Raw genomic sequence first — 11,999 nt, forward strand, 5'->3', positions numbered from 1 at the left:
CCTGTAAATGCAGCAAAGTCCCTCATCAGAGCTGCCTTTACCACTCATGGGCCTCAATGCATACCTAAATGGGCTTGTTGGTATATGTTATGTTGTCTTATTAATGTTTTTCCCTTTTAGCCTCAGAAGGGAATCGAAAGAACCCAGAGTTAGACATGGCCCATCTCCAAACTTCTCACCATCTCCATCTCAGCAAGGTGTGCCACAAATAAGGCAGTAAAGAAGTCACTGGTGCAGGGTAATTAGCTAAAAGTCTTTACCATCACCAGTCTCCAGACTGGCCACTTTTATAGGATATTCAGTGTGATATACAGGATTCTGAAAATAACTTCAAAGAAAGGAGAGGAAAGAAGGAAGCAAGGAAGGGAGGAAGGAAGAGAGGAGGGAAGAGAGGAAGGAAGGAAGGAAAGAAGGAAGCAAGGAAGGGAAGGAGGGAGGGAGGGAGGGGTCAAGGGTGAAGGGAATAGGAATAGACCCACAGTAGTAAATCATAGCCATAGTCAAAGAGAGCTGTGACAATTATAAAAGCACAAGACCTCTTGTGTATAAATTAAATAGAAACCAGTCTGTAGACTAAATGGCAATTATGTAGTGTATCTAACAGAAATGTAATACTCTCACCACGTAGTCTTCATGCTATTTCTGTTTGATTTGATTTTCACAAGAATCTGTTTGTGAGCAACCTTCAGGCATGGTCTCTGCTTGCACAAACACACACACATATAAATATAAATATAGATGTATACTGCATACATGTGAGTATGTGTGTGTGTGATTTAAGTCAATTTAATTGCAATTCATCTTTTCCATTGTGATAGACACAGTTAATAAATAACTAAACAGGATTTTCCCTTTTTCCAACTCTTTTGCTGTCACATCAACTCCCTGTGTGTATTTGATGAAGGAAGTTATTTAAGCCTCCTAAGAATGATATGGGGAGACACAGAAGTCGGGGTTGGAGTCTGGATTTCAAAGGCATGGATTCCTTATGGCTGAAGTGCTTGCATACATTTCAGGGTTTATAGCATTTCAGGCTTAACCTTATTTAAAACATATTTCTAGGAGGCTTTAATGAAACTGCAAAAGTCCTTGGTTTTAAGATATACTTGTCAGTTATTTTTCCCATTAACAAAGCAAAGGGACACCTACAGTTTCTTTTCTGAGTGCTCATCCATTCACTCTCTCTGCAATGTAATGAAAGGAGCTCTGGAATTAAGGTCAGAAAAGCCAGAGACTTTAACTGACTAAACCTACTATGATACCTTAGACAAGTTGCTCAAATGCTCAAAAAAAAAAAAAAAGTTTGCTTTCCAACTGACAAAGTGACAGAGCTGGATTAGATGATGGCCAAGCTCACTTCTATCCATAAAAATTTAAGCTTCCAATTTTAATCAATCCTATGAATTGTCTCAGTCATTATGCCTTGAATTTTGATGCAATACATACTTGTAAGTACTGAATAGAGGCCAACATTTGTGAATTGGAGGATGCTGTAAACGCAGTTTTTTTCATAATACATGTTTTATCAAGCATAAGTCAAATCCACACCTCAAGTCTCCAGTAATTGCTGACTTTTTTTTTTTTTTGAGACGGAGTCTGGCTCTGTCACCCAGGCTGGAGTGCAGTGGCTCAATCTTGGCTCACTGTAAGCTCCGCCTCCCGGGTTCACACCATTTTCCTACCTCAGCCTCCCAAGTAGCTAGGACTACAGGTGCCCGCCACCACACCTGGCTAATTTTTGTATTTTTAGTAGAGACGGGGTTTCACCATGTTAGCCAGGATGGTCTCGATCTCCTGACCTCGTGATCCGCCTGCCTCGGCCTCCCAAAGTGCTGGGATTGCAGGCGTAAGCCACTGTGCCCAGCCAATTGCTGACTCTTCTGTGTGTGTGCATGGCACACTGGTGTCAAGCACTATCACAGTTGAGCATGTGGTTATTTTAGGGCATAATTCTCTTAAAGTAGGTGTAGGGCAAGGATGTTAAAAACATCCACCACCACCTTTTACTATACATGTATGCTTGGGAAGATGTCTTTAGGTTACAGTTTGCCAAAGAAAATATAATGTAGTTTAGAGTCTTCTTTTTTGCTTTATCTTCTTACTATCTCACTTGACTTAGAGTTATTCTTGGTCATTTAAAGTGAAAAGTACATAGAGAACAAAAGCAAAATCACCTCCTTATACATTAAGGAGGTGATTAAATCATTAAGCTCAGATAAGGATAGTTTCACGTTTTTCCCCTTTAAAGATAACATGTAGAAACTAAAACTGTTTACTCTCCTTTTTTTAACCCTCTTGCTGCTAGGGTAAGGGCCAGTATTTAATGAGTGTGCCATTGAGTTCATTTAATAAGAAATGTAGAAAAGTGACAACAGCTGCACAATATTCTTTATCAATGTGGTAGGGAAGAAGAGGCTGTCTTGGGAGCATTCTTTTCATACTTTGTAGCTCTGAAAGTAGACATTTAATTAGATTCCATGGTTACTGCTATTATAATATCTGCTTATTTGAAGTGCAAAGATAATCATCAATTGTACACTCTTGACTACACTATTAATGGCTTTAATACCCACATTGTGTTTACATTTTGCCTGGTAACGAACACTTAGCTATTGTGGTTTTTAACATGTAGTAATTCAGTGAACACTGTCTCCATGTAATGCCCTTGCCATGTCATTCTGCTGTACTAAGTGTTGTTTTTCTAGCGAGGTCTTGAAATGTGGGGCATTATGTATGAGTTATGCTAATTTGTTAGGGCAATGAATACATTAATTTCATTAGTAAATGGCCTCAAAGCAATAATTACCAGTGTAGGTGTGTCAGAAGCGATCATATTCAGTTTTGCCAGTTAATTATTAAGATTTTGTTCTGAGGGGCCCAGATTTGACATCCAGCTTCAATTTAGCCATAAATAAATCCCTGAAGTATGTAAGGATGAGGAAATGAAGCCAGGAACTTCTTTCGCACTTATACACTTCCACATTTTGTCCAATTGTGACTGCCAATAAGATGCCAAAATAATTAGTGTCATTGACATAAAGTTTTAGTGTACCTCAAAAATCATATTTTATTAAAAATAGCAATTATGTTTTCTCAATACCCTATTTTGCCTTCCATAACTGGATTTCAAATTATCTACAAAACAGTATGTAACTTGCAAAGATGAATTCCACTTAGAATTGTTGTCTGCAGTTCCTTTTTAAGCTAAAACTCACTTTATTTTTTTAAATAAATGGAATTTTCCTCTAATGGATTAATTGGCTCCATAAGTCTGCTATATTATTATACTACTTGAACCATTTGCTGCTAAGCAGTAATAGTAGAACCTATAATCCAGTATTAATTTCCACAAAAATTTGACATTCTTTTTTTAATCATACACCTGTTGGAGCCATCTAATGCATCTCCATTTGCTAAAATTATGTGTGAGGTCGTTTAAATCTGAGCAATCACTCAGACTGTTTATGGAATCTTGGAATATTAAACTGTTCTCAGTGTCCTGCTGTTCTGCTCTAATGGGAAAATAATACTCTCTAGAATTTCTGGAGAAAAGAAATACTGTGGAGCTTGAGAAGCAGATGACACATGTGTGTAAAGGAAGGACATGTGAGCTGTAAGAGGAAAGGGGACAAAGCAGATGCAGTATAAGAGGATGGAAGAAGTTGCTATAGAAGAAAATGCAGAAAAGTAGCAGGTAGAAAGCTTACTGTTATCAGAGTTGAATAATTCAAAAATAGCTTTGGTTGTTTCTGCAAGTGATTATGTTCATATCAAATACCAACTCACTTCTAGATTCTGCTGGTCTTGTAGGGAAATGGTTGTTGCTTCTGTTCTCTTGATCAATTCACTAGGCAGTGAATCTATCACTGTAGCCTCTAATGTCCGTACCAGGCTATTTTTTTTTTTTTTGACTGTGTAAAAAATATTTGCTTATTGAACACTTCCAAACTTCAACCAGATTCCTGGGATCTGAAGCTTGGCTTCCATGTGCAACAAACCATCCTACCCCCAGGATTTGGAAAGATAGATACTGTTTTACTCTAAAGCAAATTTTCATTTACCTGGATAGATAGTGAACCTTGAATACTATTAGTTATAACAGATCAAAACCATTTAGACAAAGGTGATATGGTCTTTCGGTTTGGTAATGGTGGTCCTCAATGTTAAGGATTGGTTGAAAAAGATTTTTTCTTCCCTCTCTAAATTAACACAGGATTCCAACCTTAGAAGAGACTGGTTTAGATTGGCAGAGTCTAGACATTATTCAAAGACATTTGATTAACATCTGTTTACCTTAAGTGGGACCTTTGGTGGTGATCTTGTCTTGTTTAGCTATTGCCTACATCAGAAACATGTTTACAGACATGAGTTACTGTTTTTGTGAAATACACATAAAAAACATTAGAGGCTGAAGAGCCCTCTTCAAACTGAAGATACGAAGACATAAGGTTTATTTAAAGGAAGAAGTTGGGGGCACTAAATTTGAGTTACAGAGCGAAGATTAAAAACTGGGGCCTCTACATTACACAGTGACAAGGTTGCCACCTTCACATCATATTCTGAATGAAACCAAGCCTATGAATTGTACAGTGCACAACTTGTGCAGCTATACATAGCAACCCTGTTTAGTAACTCTAGAGTGCAAAAGCTCTAATTTTGTCTGAGCTCTGCCATTTACTCTCTGTATTACCTCAGACAAGTTACGTAATCTCCTTAAGCCATAGTCTACTCATCTGTAAAATGGCAGTAATACAATAGTACCTGCTTCATAGAGGTGTCATGAAGATTACATGGGCTAATGCATGTTTGCAAGCCTGTCACATAGTAAGAACCTAATGAGTATTAGTTATCAATATTATTGCTCTTGGTAATGGTATTATTTTTATTAAGTGGTAATGCCAAAACTCGTGGGGGTAAAAAAAACTCTGTAAAAACTGGAGGCCTAAATATGAGGCATAACTGCACAAAAGACAAAAAGAAGAAAAAAATCTCTGCCCCAACTCCCAATGGCAGTGCAAATACTAGAGACTTCACTGATATCAACTCACTTGCAGATTCCTAGGCTTATGGGCTTTCTCGACTTAATGTCCTGCCACAAGGATTTGAAATACTCAGCTCCCCCAGTGTCCTTCAATTGTATGCCAATTTTTGTTTCTGGATCACACTTCCTTCTTTTATTTTCTGTTACTTGTTTATTTCTTTTCTTTTCCTCCCATGTTTCTCCCAGTGTCTCCACCATCCTCCACTGTTCTCTCTGCTCCTTCAGTTACAGTGATGTTTTCCGGATTAATCATATCCCTGGTATGCTCCTGTTTGTCCCCATGTCACAGACAGTACATGTGAGTTCTTAGATCCAAACCTCACAAGGAATCTGCCCAGTGTGGGTAGAGCCAACCGATTTTAAGGATTAATGCCCAAAAGCAATTAAACTCTAAGTAGTATTCCCCTAAATCTCTTTCTCATAACCTGCCACAAGGTACTTACAAGTGTTACTGCAAATTTTGAGTGCTACTATGCACCATCATTTGTGTTAAGGCTTTACATAATTTTATTATTTAATAATCACTAACTTATAGGTATAAATATTATTGCTCCTTTAGGGATGATAAAATCAAGACTTGGAGAGAGTCTGAATTATACCTACCCATGTTCATATAGCTGGTAAGCATTGAAATATTTAAGCCCAAATGTGACTTCAAACCCTATTCTCTTTTTTTTTTTTTTTTTTTTTTTTTGAGACGGAGTCTCACTCTGTTGCCCAGGCTGGAGTGCAGTGGCGCTATCTCGGCTCACTGCAAGCTCCGCCTCCTGGGTTCACGCCATTCTCCTGCCTCAGCCTCCCAGTAGCTGGGATTACAGGCGCCCGCCACCACGCCCAGCTAATTTTTTGTGTTTTTAGTAGGGACGGGGTTTCACCGTGTTAGCCAGGATGGTCTTGATCTCCTGACCTCGTGATCCACCCGCCTCGGCCTCCCAAAGTGCTGGGATTACAGGCGTGAGCCACCGCGCCCGGCCCAAACCCTATTCTCTTAACCACTACCCTTTCCATTAGATTTTATAGATTCTTGCCGTTTAAGTCAAATGCATCAACATAAGCCTTGGAGCATTCCATAGAAGAAAAAACAAGGAGAGCTTTACTACCATGCGTAAGCTATTTTTTGCCTTATTTCTTAGAATGTTGACTCTATTTCTCCTTTCCTGCAAGCTAACGATACAAAGATGGTAGTTATCCCTGTGGTTTGCAGGCATGCTTATCCATCACAGGTCTGTTTTCATCTGGGCTTATTTTATAATCTAAGCAGCCTCTGTTTTTAACACCAAGGGAATAGAAGGATGCTAATAAGCCAATCCCAGACAATAGCAAAAGACCCATTCAGTTAATATTAGTGCATTTAAGAGCAGAGCAAATGACTTCCAGCAGCCATCTTCATTCAAGTGCTTCAATGGTTAGCAATATATGGGCTCCAAAGCTCCTAGGAAATAGCAGAGTTAATACCAGAGGTGAGTAAAGCTAAAGGCAAGGATTTCCTCAAATATTATTGTCTTTCATAAAGATACATTTAATTATTTTTCTGTGTATTTGCAAAGATCTATAGATGTGGAAGTGACTAATAATGCAGATTTAAGAACACATATATGAAGGATCGTGAGACTTTATAGCAAAGTGAAATGGGTTCTTCTAATAAAAAAGATGGAGAACAATTGAATACCATCTTCTGGACTCAAGAATCTCACTTTTGAAACTTAAGCAAGACAGAAGTACAGGTACCAAAGGGCATCCTGTTTCTCTTTAATGAGAGAATGTGTACATTCATTCCTCCAAGCTCCAAAACAAATGATAGATTTCCACAGCTTTATGTAGGAACAACAGGTCCAGGTCTGTAGGGAAATGAAAAGAAAGGAAAGTAGGTGGTTTCTACCATTCAGTCTGCAATTTATGCTGATGTCACTGCCCTTCTCTTTAAGCCTTGAGTTTAGTAAAAGATAATGAGACAGGAGAGTTCCCTTGACTCCCTGTGGGGTTTTTGACAGGGGTAGCTGGTTTATTTGGTCACCAAGCTTAAACACCTTGTGGGAGGGGGAGCACGCAGGTGAGCAGGTGCAGAAGCCAGGGCAAGTGCCTTTGGGCGCCAGCAGGAATGAACTCCATGCAGGCCCGCTGCAGCGTCTGGGGGTTGCTGGTGACCTCTGGAGCCCCAGAGGGCATGTGTTACAAACAGTGCTTTTTTAGCTTTGCTATCTGCAAATGGCTTAAGTTTTAAACAGCTCAGTGAAGAGTCAGTGTGACAGCCTTTTTGGGTCCCACACCCAGTGCATCCGGAATTCTTGTCTGGCATCCAGGAAGAATCAGGTCACACGAATGGATTGAAGGGTGGTGTATGCAGAGGATCTTATTGACCAATGGAAGTGACTCTCAGTGGGATGGGGAACTGGAAAGGAGATGGAGGGGGAATATAATCTTCCCCTGGCTGTCCCCGGCTGATCTCTTCTCCAACCATAGTCTCTGATGTCCAGCTACCTCTTCTCCTCTCAATGTTCAGAAGCTTCTTCTCTACTCTCCTTCTCTGCTTTGCCACTCTGCTCCTCTGCCAGTGGAACTTGGGGTTGTAATGGGTACAATGGGTACAGGGTAGGGGGGTGCGGCAGGCCAGGGTTGTTTTGGAAAAGACAACATTCGGGTGGGAAAACAGGAATGTATGTTCTAATTTAGGGCCGCGGGTCCAGGCTTGAGGGTGGAGCCTCTGCCAGGGACCCCTCCCTAGTCGACCCAGTATTTCTCTGCCTCCTGTCTGTATCAATAAGATATTGCCAGAGTTAAAGCAAGTCATATGAAAAGGTAAATGCAACAGAAGTCTTTTTATCTTCATGCTTTACCTACACGTAAGCTATTGCTTTTCAACCTATGGCACGATGTGGAATGTTCTTCAAAGGATATAGCTGGAAATCAGTAGAAGAAATGCCTGGAGGGCCCAGGGAGGGTCTCTTGCCCACCAGATCCTAGAAACATCAAGTAGTTTCATGAGAGATAACCCTTAATGCCCAGCCCAAAGAAACCATAATATCTCAGCTTTATCTACCTCCCATTATCCTCGTACTCTGGCACCTCCCAGGTCACTGCCTTGTTCCATCATATTTGAAAATTGTCCCAACTCCAGAAGATGTGGCTCGGCAGCCGGGTTCTGCCTCAGCACATATCATCTCCTGGATTCCAGAAGTAGAACTATCCTTCCAGGATTGCCTGGTTCTCTTTGCAGAGATCTCCAAGCCACCGTGTTAAAGCCAAGTCATAGATCTCTGCCGATGGGGAACTCTGCCTATTGGGAAGACAGCACTATTGTCTTTTTTGCCTGCTACATACAAAAGTGAGGCAATGTTTTGCTAGTGGAGCTAGAATGTGAATCTAGAACTTGTTAAACAGTGCATATCTCTGCTTATTCGCATGGATTTAGATGGAATCTGAACTTCTGAATTTTAAATTAATATTTATGGCACAATTTAATATACATTTAGTCATGTAAAGAATCTGATTGAAAGATGTGGTTTGCACATAAGCCCTACCAGAAACTCATTTACTAACAGAATCCAACCCTAAGTAAAATAAACAGCTTTACTTTCTACTGACATTTTATAACCACCTTAAGGGAAAGGTGGAGAGGGGCATTGGGTTTCCATGTGGATTTAATTCAAGAACTTCCCAAGAAAGTGCTTGAAGGCAATACAGTAGTGAGCCAACGTTCTTCTGTTAAGTCACACAAAAAAATAGACTGTACCAAATAGAGGGGATCAACCCCAGCTGCAAAGAGGAAATTTAGAATTATCATCATACCAGTATCAGAAGGTCCTTTATGTTTATAGCTTCATAAAAGTTCACAGTCAGAGTATGTGCTGCCAACTAATAAAAAAGTAATGAAAAATTTTGCAGATTTTTTGTGTAGACAGCAGTTACCTAATCCCTAAATCCTGATGAATTCATATATTCAAAATATTTAAAAGGCCAAATACACCCAAGAATTTATTTGTGATCCCTTTAAAGGCATAAGTCTCAACCTCATTAATAGATAAGAAACAACTCTATTGTTTGGCTGTACATCAATATGTGTTTGAAATGAATTTTGATTCCTTTATTGCCCAAATATTTGAAAAGCCATAATTAAGCAATGACACTCTAGGGTGAATGTTATTAGGTAGTACTGAAGGCCTTGTCCCTTTAATGCCCCTTGATGTGTGTGATTACCCAAAAACCCCTGGCTTCCGTGTCTTTTTGTGATTACAAAGGAGGTCTCTTTCACATTTATTTTTTAAATGAATTTGAACAAGAGAGCTTTTGTATTTACTGTACTAAACACATCCACCCATTTAGGGAAAAATAGTTCCTATTTGAAGGGTGAAAGGAAGCACATGAAAAGTGATTGAAAATATTTTTCCTCTATTTTTGGTGCTGAGCTCCCCGCCAAGGGTATTTTTAATACAAAAGTGCAGACACCTTCTGTGTGTTTTATAAGTTCCTCCCTGTCTCCCTTCCTGTTCACATCACTCTGAGCCCTGCACCATCACCTGGCCTGGTCTGTCTAGTAGGCTTTAGTTTAGCCTCAAACAGATTGCCCTTAACCTTTATTTTTCATTACAGAGTGCAAAGCAGGAGGCAGTGGGGGAGGAGAAGAATTAAAATTGGAGGTGTTTCAAGCGTCTGTACTACATTATGCCACTATATGAAAAAGTCATATAGTTTGAAATGAAAGGTGAAGTATGGTGCTTGTGATCTGGCATTGAAATTCATTGCTGTGTAGAGCTCATAAAAATCTGTATATAAATGTTGCTGCTATTATTTATGAATAATAATTGTATGATAATGCTTCTTCTTGAGTTAATTATTTGTGTGGAGGCCTAAAGAACGTTTAGCTATTATTATTATTTATAAAATCTGTACATTTATTGAGTGTAGGTAAAACATAGTTTACCTACATTATCTCAGTTAATCTTCACAATAACTATATATGTGTGTGTATGTATATATGTGTATATATCTGTGTGTGTATATATATACATATATGTATATAATGAGTTACATAGCTGGTAACTCATCCTAAGTCACAGAACTAGTGAGTATTGAAGAGAGATCTTTGCCCAGGTCAGCCAGATCAAAAGCCCAATATCTTAACTAGTTCACTCCATAAATCCTTGCCATCCCTCGACCCATGTTAAATAAGTAAATAAAGAGTAGCCTTTTACAGCTAAAGAAATCAAGACTGAAAGAAAACAATTAACTTATAAATGTCACATAGTTATCCAGCAGTGGGCCAGGGAATGGAAAGCAGACATTTCTGAATATGGCTCACTGCCTTGACCGCAAAACCACGTAGTCTGAACTCTTTTGATGATCCTTTCTTAGGGAGTGGTTATTAACATTGGAAAGCTTGAATGATCATGATGGAAGTCTAGATTAGCACCAATTGCATTTTTTATTAACAAAAATATAAGCTTCCCCATGAGAGCTACTGCCTGGGAGGTATGAAAGAAATATCCAGACAGAGGATCAAAATAAAACAAACCCAATTGAAAAGCCCTCCTTTTACCATAAATTCAGTGCACTAGAGGTCAAATCAGACCCTTGTGTGCAAATGAAGTAAAGTATATTTCTTGTTTAACACATATGTTTTACTCTCCTCTGACCACCACTTCTTTTTGGTAACAAGATTCTATTATATATAAAATGGAAATGCTACCAGCTTGGAGTTTTAGCAAATTTCCAGGGCTTTTGTACATTTTTTTTTCCAGTGAGCACATGAATCAAGTAGAAACAGAGAAAACCACACACACACACACACACACACACACACACACACACACACACACGCACTCCAAAAAAAGACAAAACATAAAAAGCTATCCGGGACACCCCTTCTGGTCCCCACCCTGCTGTTTGCATCCTGTCCTGCTGAGATAGATTTCAAGAGGGCAAACCACCTAAGTACCCTTCGAGTTGCTCATTGTTCTGATTTTGCAGGCATATCATTTTTCACCCGAGCACAGTTGCCAAGCACCGGCAAGATGCCCTGGTAAAAAACCCACACCTCGCAGTCGGCAGCCGCCCTGCCTGTCCCCTTAGTCCCAGCCATTCGATCATCTCGCATGGAACTGCCTGGAGCTGTTTGTTGAACTGCTTCATGTTACTCTTTGACTGAGAGAGAGACAAATGTTCCATATTATCTTTAATTTCCATAAAATTGTTTTAATCTTTGCTTTATAATAAATGTATAACGGTGCCCCCGGGGGATCTCTGTTTTGTATTATAGGTGTCTCCATTGGAGTTATGCGCAAGATAGAACTGCTCAGCATTTGCCTTTCACCCAAAGGACTCGAAAGAGACTTGAAACAAAAGATTCCTCTGGGAATCATCCATAAGCATAAAATGGAAAATTTCCTTTCCCCCAATATGCCTCATCCAGTCTCCGCATGATTATTAGCCAGATCAGATCAGGAACGTAAGCAGCAGGAACTGAAAGGGATTTGCCTTCTTTCTGACCGCACCAGCTTTGGGTATAATATTTATATATATGCGTCTCTCTATATATCATTATAAATATATAATATATAAAAACATAGTCATAAAATATATTTAATTAAAGAAACAGAAAGCCTCCGCCAACCTGTAGGTTTTAAACTTTTTAGCTCTGATGGCTCCTTAATATACCAGCTTGATGAAAAAGGAGAAGGGGAGGGGGTGAGAATGGGGAAGGTCCCATGAATACATTTTTTGACATTTTTTTATTATCATTTTATCTAGGCTAGTGGTAAATGGATGGACTTGTCAGCAGAAATCTCTTGGTGAAGTAAATAAAGAATCTTAATAGGCAGGGAGGATAGAACTAACGGCAAATTGCTCACAAAGAGATCTAATTTATTGGTTTCTTTTTCACTGAGATTCTGTTCTGGATTCTGGCTTTGCCAGAAGAAACAGCTGAATGATGACATGGATCCATACGCAGAGAAAGTGCTCT

At 39.3% G+C, this 11,999-nt stretch overlaps 1 long non-coding RNA gene across 1 annotated transcript in view; it reads left to right on the forward strand.

Annotated features, from left to right (window-relative positions):
* The window catches only part of LOC129529452 (uncharacterized), a 58,345-nt gene extending 48,640 nt beyond the window's left edge, over positions 1–9,705 (forward strand). The window contains exons 2-3 of the long non-coding RNA XR_008674958.2: positions 6,053–6,146; positions 9,629–9,705. This is a non-coding gene — a long non-coding RNA (uncharacterized lncRNA). The remainder of the gene's footprint in view (positions 1–6,052; positions 6,147–9,628) is intronic.
* Positions 9,706–11,999: the final 2,294 nt, after the last annotated feature.

Source organism: Gorilla gorilla, chromosome 1 (assembly GCF_029281585.2).
Source record: "Gorilla gorilla gorilla isolate KB3781 chromosome 1, NHGRI_mGorGor1-v2.1_pri, whole genome shotgun sequence".
In the NCBI taxonomy this organism is placed as follows: domain Eukaryota; kingdom Metazoa; phylum Chordata; class Mammalia; order Primates; family Hominidae; genus Gorilla; species Gorilla gorilla.